Below are 14,878 nucleotides of genomic sequence, written 5' to 3'. Positions count from 1 at the left end.
TAGAATCATCTTTTAATCTCTAGTATTCTGAAATTTCACAATTATATGCTTCAATTCAGGTCTTCTTTTATTCATTGTGCTGAGCACTCAATGGGTACTTTCAATCTGGAGGCTTATGTCTAGTTCAGGGAAATTTTCTAGAAATATTTCTTTAATAATTTCCCCTCCTTTTAGGAAAGTGATCCTAGCAGAGCAGTTAAGAACATAAAACTCTAGAACCGAATTGCCTGGATTCAAATTCCAGTTCTACCATGTAACTTGAGCAAATCATTTAAACTTCCTTCTACTTAATCTTCCTCATCTATAGAACAAGGATAAAAATAACAATCACCTCACTAATGTATCTGAGCCACTTAGAACAGTGCCAGACACATAGTAAACCCTCAATTATTTTCACTTTTATCTTTTCTTTTTGGAATTCCTATCAGTTGGATATTGGACCTCTTGGATTAATCTTACAATGTTCTTATCTCTACTTTCCTGTTGGACATCTCTTCATCTTTTGTTCTATTTTATGGGATATTTCCTTGCTGTACTTTCTACTGAACTTTTTATTTCAGCTATTCTAACAGTTCTTTACATGTTTTGTTTTGTTTTTTTTAAATAGATTTCTGTGATTATGTTATGGTTGTAATAATTTCTTCTGTCTTTTGAGCATATTTACTGTAGGGTTTTCTTCTGCTTCCTGCCTCACCTCTGCCTCCTCTGGCTTCCATTTTTCCCCATCATGATAGACTTTCCTCAAACGCCTGCAGCCCTTTTACTCTCCTCTTATACTTAAGAATAAGATAATGAAAACACTACTGGAAACTCTGTATGGGGGTTGGAGGGAGTGCATTTGCTCACTGGTGGACTTGCTATATGGTGATAAGGTAAAGCTTGTCTTTTCATGAGAGAATCCCCCAAATGTAAGAAATCGAGGTATTTTGTTTCAGACTCTTCAGTTTCTCAAGAGAACTATCCTCCTCCTTTTGCCTAAGGGGGACATTCACCTTGCTGCAATGTTCTCAGGAACATCAGTGTTCCTGAATCTTGAGCCTCTGTCCTCCCATTTCTCCTGCTGGAGGGGTAGTCACCTGACTGCACGGAGTGAGCAGGGGCCTGAGGATCTAACTCCAAATGCCAGCTTCCTCCCAGTCTCTGCTCACAGCCTCTCACCCTTCTGGGATCCTGGAGCTCATTAGCATCTCCCTCTGGTGATCTCTGGCACCTAGAGACCCAGCCACTCAGGGGTTTTGTATGGCAAATGGTCTCTTTTCATACTTACCCCTCATGATGCCTTAGAGTGTGGCTTCCACTATTCTATTAAAGCAGTTTCCTCTCCTCCATCCACCTGTCTTCCAGAATTGTATTGAAATACATCTTTGGCTCGTAGGCCCTCCTCCATCCTCTTTGCCTTCCTTGATTAATCCTTTTATATTTCTGTTTTAGTTTTCCAGCTGCTAAAACAAATGCTATACAATGGGTTGGCTTATCAACAGGAATTTATTGTCTCATGGATTCAGAGGCCAGAAGACTTACTTCCCCTCAGGGTCGGTATCTCCCGTCTGACCAGCAATCTTTGGGGTTCCCTGGCATTTCTGTCACATGGCATTGCATCTGACTATGTCTTCTCCTACCTCCTCTGGGTTCCATTGACTTCTAGCCTCTGGCTGCTCCCCATGGCTTCTTTCTCCTTATGACTTTCATTCTGCTTATAAAGAACTCTAGAAATCCAGATTAAAGTCCAACTTGATTCAGTTGGACCACACCTTAACTGAAGTAAAATCTTTAAGAGATCCTATTTACAATGGGTCCACACCCCCAAGACCCAGAACCAGAGTTTGGGAACTGCATGCCTTTTGTGGGAGACAGGATTCAATTCCCAACAGTGCTTCTTTACTATGATTTTATCATCTTTAATATGAAATCCATTTTCAACATTTTCCAAACTGTCCAAAATTTATTTGTGCAGGCAAAGCCAACATTTATGGCTAAACCTTTTCTTCTATTGGTCTTTGATGATCAAGATTCTTTTCTTCCTTTCCAACATCTAACAGTTCAAGTTTAATGAGATAGCTTGCTATCTTCCTGACTGGCTAACTGCTGTTGTATTGATTGATTAGATTAGTTAAGGAGACGTTTACTTGAACCATTTAAAATTTTCAACCTTGAAATTACCTCCATTGCACAACTGTTTTGATTCTTTTGGCAGAAGGGTTGTAAATGAATATGACAGTTTCTGCCATTCCCATCGCAAAAATATACTGCTGTCTCTCCAAACATCTTTTTTCCACAAGCATTTAAGTCAGCAACGGTTCTCAAAGTGTGCTCCCTGGATTCAGCATAAGATCACCTGGGAATTTATTAGAAATGCAGATTCATAACCTCATTCCAGACTTTCCAAATCAGAAACTTCTGGTATGGGGGACAGCATTCTGTGTTTCTAACAAGCCCTCTAGGTGGCTCTGATGCATGTTAGAGTTAGAGAACCACGGACGGTATTCCAACAGGAGGAAGTAAGATCTCTTTTTGTTTGTTTACTTTTTTTAAATGCAATTTTATTGAGATATGTTCACACACCGTCTAATCCATTTTTAAATGCAGTTTTATTGAGATATATTCACACATCATCTAATCCATCCAAAGTATACAATCAATGGTTCACAGTATCATCATATAGTTATGCATTCATCACCACAATTTTAGAACATTTTTGTTACTCCAAAATAAAGAAAAAAATAAAAAATAAAAAGAAGAACACCCCAAACATCCCATATCCTTTATTCCTTGCTATTATTTATTTATTTTTTGTCTTTGTTTTCTTACTCATCTGCCCATACGCTGGATAAAGGGAGTATCAATCACAAGGTTTTCACAATCACATGGTCAAACTATAAAACCTATATAGTTATACAGTCATCATCAAGAATAAAGTCTACTGGATACAGTTCAACAGATTGAGGTATTTCCTTCTAGCTTTTCTAATACACTAGACACTAAAAAGGAATATCTGTATAATTCATAAGAATAATCTTTTTAATGACCTCTCTACTCTATTTGAAATCTTTTTGCCACTGAAACTTTATTTTGTTTCATTTCTTTTCCCCCTTTTGGTCAAGAAGGCATTCTCAAACCCATTATGCCAGAGCCAGGCTCATCCTTGGGAATGTCCCACATTGCCAGGGAGACTTAACCTCTGGGAGTCATGTCCCATGTCGGGGGGAGGATAGTGAGTTTATTTGCAGGGTGGATGAGAGAGAGAAGCCGCATGTGAGCAACAAAAGAGGTTCTCTAGGGGTGACTCTTAGGCATAATTATAAGTAGGCTTAGCTTCTCCTTTGCAGGAAAATGTTTAAGAAGTCAACCCCCTGACTTATTAAATTGGGAGTCCCTAATGCTTGCAAGAGTATCAGGAATCCCCAGGTGAGGAAGTTTAATAGTTCCACATTTTTCCCCAGTCCCTCAAGGGGACTTTGCAAATACATTTTTTATTTTCTGCCCAAAATACTCTGAGATGTATCAGGGATACTCCGGGATGTATTGGAGAGGTCATTTAAAACTGTCATCCTAAATTAGGCTGGGAATGCAGTTTTCCACAACATTCACCAACCATGTGGTAATTAGCATGCTTTCTCTGTGTGGGTTATCCCATCCTCAACCAGTGATTGAATGTTTGTTTAATGTCTGGTCTCTGTCCTTAATTGGAGCAGTTAAGCACATTAAAAAAAAAAAAAAAAAAAAAATCCTTGAACCTGCAAAGTATTCATCACAGGCTGAAAAGTTTTAGCACAGTTTTAGCACAGTTCAGAATTTGCCGGTAATTTTGGGTGGCAGCAACAAAATAAATTTTCATATAAAAGTTAGCGGATATCCAAAAGAATGAAAGAGGACCCCTACCTCACACCCTACACAAAAATTAACTCAAAATGGACCAAAGATCTCAATATAAAAGAAAGTACCATAAAACTCCTAGAAGATAATGTAGGAAAACATCTTCAAGACCTTGTAGTAGGCGGCCACTTTCTAGGCTTTACATCCAAAGCACAAGCAACAAAAGAAAAAATAGAGAAATGGGAACTCCTCAAGCTTAGAAGTTTCTGTACCTAAAAGGAATTTCTCAAAAAGGTAAAGAGGCAGCCAACTCAATGGGAAAAAATTTTTGGAAACCATGTATCTGACAAAAGACTGGTATCTTGCATATATAAAGAAATCCTACAACTCAATGACGATAGTGCAGACAGCCCAATTATAAAATGGGCAAAAGATATGAAAAGACAGTTCTCTGAAGAGGAAATACAAATGGCCAAGAAACACATGAAAAAATGTTCAGCTTCACTAGCTATTAGAGAGATGCAAATTAAGACCACAATGAGATACCATCTCACACCGATTAGAATGGCTGCCATTAAATAAACAGGAAACTACAAATGCTGGAGGGGATGTGGAGAAATTGGAACTCTTATTCATTGTTGTTGGGACTGTATAATGGTTCAGCCACTCTGGAAGTCAGTGTGGCAGTTCCTTAGAAAACTAGATATAGAGATAGAGATACCCTTTGATCCAGAGATTGCACTTCTCGGTATATACCCGGAAGATCGGAAAGCAGTGACACGAACAGATATCTGCAAGCCAATGTTCATAGCAGCATTATTCACAATTGCCAAGAGATGAAAACAACCCAAATGTCCTTCAGCAGATGAGTGGATAAATAAAATGTGGTATATACACACGATGGAATACTACATGGCAGTAAGAAGGAACGATCTCGTGAAACATATGACAACATGGATGTATCTTGAAGACATAATGCTGAGTGAAATAAGCCAGGCACAAAAAAAAATATTATATGCTACCACTAATGTGAACTTTGAAAAATGTAAAACAAATGGTTTATAATGTAGAATGTAGGGGAACTAGCGATAGAGAGCAATTAAGGAAGGGGGAACAATAAGCCAAGAAGAACAGATTAGCTATCGTGGGTAAATTCAACGTTCTGGGAATGCCCAGGAATGACTATGGTCTGTTAATTTCTGATGGGTATACTAGGAACAAGTTCACAGAAATGTTGCTATATTAGGTTACTTTCTTGGGGTAGAGTAGGAACATGTTGGAAGTAAAGTAGTTATCTTAGGTTAGTTATCTTTTTCTTACTTTCTTGTTATGGTCTCTTTGAAATGTTCTTTTATTGTATGTTTTTTTTTAATTTTTTTTTAATTTTTTATTTTTCATACAGTTGATTTAGGGAAAAAAAAAAGCAAAGTTTAAAAAAAAAAACAAGGAAAAAAATATGCAGAGCCCCCTTGAGGAACTGGTGGAGAATGCAGGGGTATTGGCCTGCCCTACCTCCATGGTTGCTAACATGCCCACAGACATAGGGGACTGGTGGTTTGATGGATTGAGCCCTCCACCACGGGATTTGCCCTTGGGAAGACTGTTGCTGCAAAGGAGAGGATAGGCCCCCCCTTTAATTGTGCCTAAGAGCCTCCTCCCAAATGCCTCTTTGTTGCTCAGATGTGGCCCTCTCTCTCTAGCTAAGCCAACTTGAAAGGTGAAATCACTGTCCTCCCCACTACGTGGGATCAGACACCCAGGGTGGTGAATCTCCCTGGCAATGTGGAATATGACTCCTGGGGAGGAATGTAGACCCGGCATAACGGGATGGAGAACATCTTGGCCGAAAAGGGGATGTGAAAGGAAATGAAATAAGCTTCAGTGGCAGAGAGATTCCAAAAGGAGCTGAGAGGTCACTCTGGTGGGCACTCTTATGTACAATATAGACAACCCTTTTTAGGTTCTAATGAATTGGGGTAGCTGGTGGTAGATACAGGAAACTATCAAACTATAATCCAGAACCCGTGAATCTTGAAGACAATTGTATAGAAATGTGGCTTATGAGGGGGAACAGTGGGACTGGGGGGGCCATGGGGATCACACTCCTCTTTGTTTAGTTTGTGGATGGATGAGTGGAAAGGTGGGGGAAGGAAACAAACAAACAGACAAGGGCACCCAGTGTTCTTTTTTACTTTAGTTGCTCTTTTTCACTTTAATTATTATTCTGGTTATTTTTGTGTGTGTGGTAATGAGGGTGTCGGGGATTGATTTTGGTGATGAATGTACAACTATGTAATGGTACTGTGAACAATCGAATGCATGATTTGTTTTGTATGACTGCGTGGTATGTGAATATATCTCAATAAAATGAATATAAAAAAAAGTTAGTGGATAATAGTAGAATTACAAAAAAAAAATTATCAACTGTAACAAATTTTTCACACCAATGCGACTGTTGGTAGTGTGGTGCTGTATGAGAATCCTATATTTTATGCACAATTGTTCTGTAAACCCACAACTTCTCTAATAAATACAATAAATAAAAGTTTTAAAAGCTAGTGGCAAAAGATTGCAATATCTACAGTACTGTTTTTGAACTAAACTATGTATTTCATTTATGAGATTAAAGTTTTAGTTAAATTCCTAGGAAGAAAATAATATTGTTTTTTTCTGCTATTATTTTAGTGGTGGACTTTAGCATTTATTATGATGACTAACCCCATTTTCCTAAAGGGTAAAATTTAGTATTTGATGCTAAATTTTCATTTTTATGGTGACTCAAGACTTGGAGGGGAAAGGATTCCACTTCTGCAGCATCTGGGCAGAAAATAATTAAGTTTGAAAGGCCGGCAGATATAGTCAAACAAGTCTGCCTGCTTGTTGTTTTCCCACTATGTGTTATCACACATAGAGCCAGTATAGCGTGTCTGTCATTAAATCCTCTGTGGAGACAGTTACAGGTGGTAACACCTAAGTTGTTTTGCACAACCAAAAAACACTAATTGGTTTGATTGGTTGTTATCCTGAGAAGGAACCTCGGGAAGAAGGAAATGTACTTGGATACCTGTATTTGAAATCAACATAGGGATTTATAACTCTGAGCATTAAATGGCAGTTTCCTTGCAGTTTGGAACCACTTGTATTTTTCATAGTTGTATGGATATGTGTATTGGCATTGCTACTTACTCATTCCATGAAGGCTCTTGAACTAGCGGAGTGGAATTTAGCCAGCAATTAGATGAGGTTTACATATTTCTTTCAGGATAGCTAATGTTGCTGGTGCTTCCCTTGACCATCGGTAACCCCTTAACAGAAAGCATGGTTCTGTTAAAACAGGGTGCATTGAAATATGTCTCTTTTATCTCTTTTATCTTTTATCTCCTAAAACCCCACTGAAAGAAGAATAAGACGGGAGATGAGAGGACTATAGGTGGCAACAAAACAGGAAATTGGAAAGTGACTGAGGGAACAGAAACTGATTTAGCAGCGTTGAAAAGCATGAACCTAAGGATCTGCAGACACTGAGGATTAGGTCTGTTTAGCCTGTAAAACCTCAGAAAGCTTAGGTTATCATTGAAGGTGGGAGTGAGTGGCAGGGCTGAAATCAGATTTGATGCAAAATCTTGATACAAAACATTAGACCCCTACCTTCCCACCTCTCCCCTGCACAAATCAAATCCCCATCCTGCCTCTATGCTAGCGGGAGACAGAAGTTTATTCTGGTCAAATTGAATCAAGAAGACTTCAGGTTTGGAGTTTTTAAGGAAGCCATGAAAAGTGAAGCAGTAGACCTTCAAAAGGAGAATAAGTAAAACGCTGTATGCTAATAGTGAGATACCATCTCCTAGCTTCCTTCATCCAGCTTAGTGAGCCAGAAGCCAAGTTTATCCCACCACTGCCACCCTCAAGGCAAGAGATTAGAGGATCTTTCTTTTGATAAATTATAAGGTCCTAGAGAAAAGATCTATAGATACTGACATTTGGGTGTTCCCAAATCAAAAGAAAGAGAGGAAGAGAAAGAAAGAAAGACACTTCCTCTTTCCAGATTTCGTTTTAACAAGCCCATTGGTCAATAAGACCCTCCCTCACACAGAGAACTTCTAAGCTTTTTTATGCTACATTCTTAAATATAAACATGAGGTCTAGGATCAACAGACATTTGGGAAAAAGCCTCCAAAATGAAGTACAAAGACCAGAACAAAACACTAACTAAAAGGGTGAATTTGAGGGAAATGGATAATACAGGCATTGGATAAATATTATATAATTAATATATGAGAAGCTATTGCCCCATGAAACAAGAAGAGGATACAGTTTTAAAACAACAAAACAACAATCAGGAAATCAAAAAAAGCTATAGACATTAAAAGTTTTAAACTTGAAATAGAGTCTTCAATGGAATACTTGAAGATAGAATCTAGGAACTCTCATAGAAAGTAAAACAGAAGATGGCAAAATGGGCAATAAAAGAGAAAGAAATTTGCAGGATCAGTCATGGAGGTCTAATATGTGTCTAAAAAGTATTTTGGAAAGAGAGAATGGAGAAAATGGCAGGAAGGAAATTTTTAAAGAAAAAATAAAATTAAAATTTTAAGAACTAGCATGTCTTTGGATTGATAGGAACCATGTAGTGCTTAGCATTATGAAATCTAAAGGACTTAAATTGAAGCAATGATCACTAAATTTCAGGCTGACTTTTCCAGAGAGTAAAAATAAAATGAAACGTACAAATTAAAACTGCCCACACACAGAGGATCAAGAATTAGAATATACTAGACTCTCAGCAACAACAGTGCCAGGTTGAAGATAGAAAAATACTGAATTCCATGCCTAGACAAGTTATTAATGAGTGGAATAAAATTCAATTTCAGTAGTGAAGGTCTCAAAAGTCACCTCTCATGTACCCTTCCTCAGAAACATGGCAGAACACCAAGAAAGGGATTTACTTAAGACTCAAAAACGGGAGCAAACAGAAGAGAAAGTTAAAGGAAAGTCAAAAACTTACGGCTTTGTGGCCAGCTCAAAGAATTACTAGTCTCTCTCTTTTACGACAGGAGTCTCTGGTGGGGAAATCCAACAATTAATTTAACATTGTGAAAAATTGTATTGAGAGGGTCTTTGAGAGTGTGGAAAGTGTTAGCAATACGTGCACTGAAAACTAAGCAAACCACAACAAACACATTTAAGTAGCTCCAAAAAAGAAAAGGAGCCTTGTACGAGAACGGAAATATAATCATATTAATCTTAGTACCTACTTGGCTCCACAGTGAATAACAGTCACGTGATCGCAACAATGGGATTACCGAATAATAATTTACTAATAATGGTGTTAGAACTCAATTGGGAAGGTGAAGGGAGGAAACATACTAGTGCTATGGGGTGAGAAGGAAGTGGATTGCTGTGAAAGAGAGTTAAGTCATCATCTGCCATAACAGAAAGTCAATAAATATTGCCTAAAACTCATAAATCAAGAGCTAGCAACATAAGCATAAGCATCATTTAAGAATGCTTTGGGCTTCAAGTAATAGTAAACCTGAGTAATTGCAGTTTACAGAAATAGGATTTTGTTTTCCTTTCTTAAAGAAAATGGTCTGAAGGTCAGCAACCACTGGCTTTGGTTCTGATGGTCAATGATGTTGGTACAGGAATTTCTGAGACCCTCTTGGCCTTTTGCTTGTAAGCAAGATATGACACCTTCAGCTGTAGCCATTGTGATTGTGTTCAAGGCAGTAAGAAAGAGGAAAGGGCGGTGCTGGTTTCAGCTATGCCATTTATCATGATAGCAAAAAATAGTCCTAGGGGCCTCTTAGATGACTGCATCTTATATGTCATCGGCTACAACTGGGTCACACAGCCACCATATCTGCAAGGGAAAAGTGGGTATCTAGCTTTTCAAAACTTTGAAGCAGAAGCAGACAAGAAAGAAGTTGAAAATGGGTTCTGGGTTAGCCAATAAACAGTATCTGTTTTGGCATATTATTTAGGAATATGGAAGTAAATGCTAGAATTTTTTTAAAAAAGGAAGCCCAAATAATGAAAAGGGTTGCCTCTTAAGAATGGGACTGGATGGTAGGGAGGAGTGAGTTATGGCTTGCTATTTTTCAATAATATTAGCCAATATTATTTTCAGTATTATTACTCAATATAAATAGTTGACTGTAAAAACTATATATATATAGTTTTATATACATATATAGTTCATAGATACATATATATACAATTTTGATGAAAATAAAAATTAGTTTAAAAAATAGAAGTTCAAATTTCAAACATACCATGCTCCCTCTTGTTCCCTCTGCATATATGTCCTATCTCTCTAAAACTCTTGCTCTCTTTCCTCCCTCTTCTAACTAATTCCTAACCATCAGTGCTCAGTCATCTCTTCCTCAGGGAACCCTTTTCTGCTCTCCCATATTCACCACAGGTATATTGACAGGATACTTTTCTCCATCATTTATGCATGCTCCTCTTCTTGAAAATACTTCTCACAGTTGTACTTTAACATTTACTTGTGTGATTTTGATCATTGACCATCTCCCCCCACTAAATGAGAACATGAGAACAGAGCTCCATGAGAACAGAGATGATGTCCATTATTGGCTTACCATTGTCTTCCAGAGCTTTCCACCATACATGCCATTTAGTAAATAGTATTTGAATGAATAAATGACAAATACTCTGAAGCATCAGCATCTTTCCCATTCTACATCCATTCCATGGTTGGGAAACTTTGAGAGTGACATCAAGTTGAGCATCTTCATTAGCAATGTTGAGTAAATAAATGAATTCCACAGGCATTTGTTGAGCATCTTCTGTTTCCCAAGTAGTGAACTGTGTTTCTCATTTGTGTTTCAACAGTGCTTTATGTGATGGGTAGTTATAACAGTTAGGAATGCTTTCAGCAGCAAGGCACAGAGCAGCCAACCAGCTAACCAGATGGGTTGACTTCTCTCACATGACAAGAAATCAGGGGACTGGGGGAGGCAATTGTTGTCATTGGGTCAGCAGTTCAAAAACTCAGTCTTTGCATTTGCCTGCCTCTCATGGTAGAAAGTGTCATTTCCTTTCACAACCAAGTATAAATGCAGCAAGAAGAGGGTGGACAAGGCACTCACCTTTTTTATTTCAGGGCTGCAAATCTTTCCGAGAATCCCCTTTAAGTCTCCCCTTATATCTCGTCGGCCAGAACCAGGTCACATGACCAGTGTAGATCAGAAGCTGGACCCACCTTCCAAGAGATCAAGAAAATGCCACTCAATATTTGAACAAATCAGGGTTAGCTTAGCAAGAAAGAAGTGGGAGACTGCCATTTGGTTAAAAAACAAGAGTGATATCAGAGTATTAATAGCTCTGTTTTACAGATAATAAATTTGACTCTCATTTTGGATAATGTAAGTAGCAGAGCTGTGATTCAAATTTAGATCTGCCTTATTCCAAAGCCTGTGTCATGTCACCTCCTAGCCTTGAATGTGAAGCTCTTCTTGTGTCAAGGTGTTGTAGATTTATTCAAGAATGGTTTCAACGTTCTTTGAAATTTGCCCTCTAACTACTTAAATCTTACTTTGAAAGTTATCACTTTTCGGTATATATGTTACATTAACAATTAAAAAACTTAAAGAAAAAAAAGAATGGTTTTGAGAGAAAGAATGCTTTAGGTAAGGTCTTGAAGGAAATAACACATAATGGATTGATGGAGAGAGTGAGAGGCTGGTTGTGGGGCATTATATTAAATACCATCCTCTCCAGTTTCACCTTTGTATGAAAATGTGTAGTTTTCTTTTCACATAGTTCATTGGCATCAAAGTATCTCTTCCTGATTTGGGACTTACTGTTTTTACTTTGATGGCCTAAATGAACTTTAAATAAACTGAGAAGAGATGACATTTACCCAATGCCAAAATGAGAACCCAGCGACCACAGCCGAAGCAAATGACAGAATGTTCCTGCTTAGGTTTTTAATGAGGCATGCTCATTGTTGATGTTGACACTGTCTCAACCTGGAAAAACACATTCAAATGAACCTAATATCATGAAACTGCCCCTTCTCTATTTGGACACTTTTAGCAATTCTTCAGTACACCTAGGGCAACCTAATCTACCAATTGAAACCTACAATCTAACCCCAGTTGTGTTAATCCATCCCCACTGATCTTCCCCAAAAGGAGACCCTAATTAGGTGTGGCCTGGTGTGGGGAACTGTTCTTGTCTAAGGCTTGGGGCCTCCAAATCACAAGTGTGAACACAGCCATAATCTATGAATGAAAATTGGGAGATGGAACAAAAATGCCAGACAAGATATTTGGGGTGAACTTAAGACTTAAGTGGGCCACGAGTAGATACTAAAATTGGGTCATGGATCTAGAATCTCAAACCAAGGCGGTATGAGTGAGCCAATTGGCAGCAGTGAAATTCAAACAGACAGACAAAAATAGTTAAAAAAACAAACAAAACAAAACAAAACAAAACCTAGGGCAGTCATTTATGGCCTTCACTGATGCGGATGGCTTGCTTTTATGATCTATATGAGATGGCATCATGGCTTCCTAAGTGGTCCTGGCAGAAAGCCCTGACCTTTTCCAAAGTACTCTCGAGATAGTAAGCAGGCCTCTTTGACATACGCTGGTCCATACCCTTCTCAGTACATCAGGTTTTGGAGACAACCAATAGCACAGTGCATTTTTCTGTGTACTTTTTCTATCTCTGGTAGCAGAATGCAGACAGAGATGGAGAGAGGTGTCCTGGGCAGCCTAAGTCCAGGTAGTCCAACTCAGCTGGAAGAGAATTGTCATGGGTTTGGGCATTGGAGGTGGAAGCTATGTGATGGAGGGCTTCTGAGGCCATGACTGGTCCCCAAGTAACTTTCCAGGTTGGGAAAGTGCAAATTTGCCAAGAAGAAAGCCCTATAGTTTGGCCTAATTGAGAAATCCTCCCTGATTTGGGGGGTCAGTAGCATAAATCATCAGAATACCTTTAAAATTCCCCCAAGTGGCTTGTAGCTCCTTCCGGCTTCTACTGGGATATTAGAAGTTAGAGATGCCCTTGGGCCTTGCCACTCAAAGTGTAGCTACAGATCACAAATATTAGAATACCTGGGAGCTTGTTAGAAATACAGAATCTTGATTTCTACTGTATGCACAGTAAAGTTTGGGAAGTGCTTGTCTAGGGCTTGGAGTTACAGTGCCCAGGGGAACCCATAGCTCCTGGGAGCTCAGGGAAAAGCAGGGTAATGAATTGTTATAGGTAAATTGTCACCAGTAAAACAGGTCTGTGATCAGAGGGTGTATGACAGCAGAGATTTGTCTTCAAAAATTAGTTGGGATTATCAGTGGATGAAACTGATAAGGTACACGGTAAATGGACAACTCTAGAATGAGTTGTCCTGCTATCGCCACCTAAACCCATTGATCAAGCTTAGCATCACTAAAGGTAGAACAGTCAGACTCTTTAGGCCTCCTGAGGTATTGGACCACAAAACCTATGGTACCACCTTTGAGGTATTATTACCTAAAAAATGGAGCTAAATCTAATCAAACCTCCAGAGCTAACATCTATTTACAGGAAATATAGGAGGTAGAGAAACAAGTTGAATGACATTCCAAGGAGCCAGACAAATATAGTATGTGGACAAGCCTAGGGGAAAGCTGACTTAATTACTGCAAAAAGTCAGTGGCATGAAGAAAATTGTGGTGGTTGCAGAGAAGGGGGTGGAGAGTGAGGAGGTACAGGAAAAGAGACAGGTCAAAATTAAAACAGATTTAAAAGACAACCAACCAAATATGTGTGGACCTGGTTTGGATCTTGATTTGGACAACTAACTGTTAAAAGACATTCTGGAGATGCCTGGGGATACTCAATCATGGATGAGGTATTAGGTGGTGCCAAAGATCTTTGTTGATTTTGTTGGGTATGAAAATGGCATAGTAGTTATAGGTTTAAAAAAAAAAAAGCCCACATTTTAAGAGATGCATATGGAAATAATGTAGAGATGCAATGACATGGTATCTGAAATTTACTTCAAAATAATTCAGCAAAAGGGAAAAACAGGAATAAGTTAAACAAATGTGGTAGAGTCTTTCATAGTTGTTGAATTTGAGTGATGGGTATAAGAGGATCCATTGTGCTGTTCTCACTACTTGCTGGGTGAGTTTAAATTTTTTTCATGAGCAAATTAAAACAAACAAACAAAAAGGCAACAAAACACAAAGCTCAATTTCTTTATTGGTCCAGCCATTAGACTGCAGGGAAGGGAGAGGAGAGGTGAAGGTGGTATGGAGGAAGGACTTTAGACAAGACTTTCAAGAACCAGAATGCAGAGTAGGAGCTGGGGTACCACCCTCCTTTGGTCCTGGATGGGTGAGAGTTTGGGAAATATGTGTGTGTGTGTGTGTGTGTGTGTGTGTGTGTGTGTGTGTGTGTGTGTGTGTTGGGAGGGACTCAATTTGAAAATGTGATAATTTAGCAAAACCATACAACTCTTCTCCTTTGGGGCCAGGGAGTGCTAGCTGAGGTTGAAGTTCCTATAAATGTGTAGCTTTGAAGCTGAGTATTTCTTTGCCAACATATCAGAAGCTGCCCAATCCAAGAAAGCAAGGGGAACAGAAAACTCTTTGAGAAAACAGATGCCCTAAAGCCAGGGAGGTCCCCATAAACAAAACAGCTCCAAGAAAAGTGGCAAGGGCAGGTTCGTGGTGAGGCCCTGGAATGAGAGATCACTAGAGGCCAGTCCCGGGAAAATCACCTAGAATCATGGCTCTCAAATCCAGTGGTGCATCAGACTCTCCACAGGCGCCTGGTAACAATGCAGATTTCCTGGCCTAACCCCTGACTTAGTGAATCAGAATGTCTGTGGGTGAGGCTAGGGACTCTATTTTTAAAAGATCTTTCCATCTCCCCAGGGATTTTTATTTGCCAGCCAAGCACCAGTACCAAGACCAGCGGCTTCAGGAAACCACCCCTTTCATTAGGCTGCTGGTGCTGCTTCAGCTTCCAGGTGGCTCACTCCAGTATCAAAGGCCAAGAGCTGAACGACAGAAACGTGCTTTACTCAGACTTAACTCCTTCACTG

This window comes from Choloepus didactylus, chromosome 14 (assembly GCF_015220235.1).
Source record: "Choloepus didactylus isolate mChoDid1 chromosome 14, mChoDid1.pri, whole genome shotgun sequence".
NCBI classification, from domain to species: Eukaryota; Metazoa; Chordata; class Mammalia; order Pilosa; family Megalonychidae; genus Choloepus; species Choloepus didactylus.
This window is presented reverse-complemented; position numbering follows the sequence as displayed.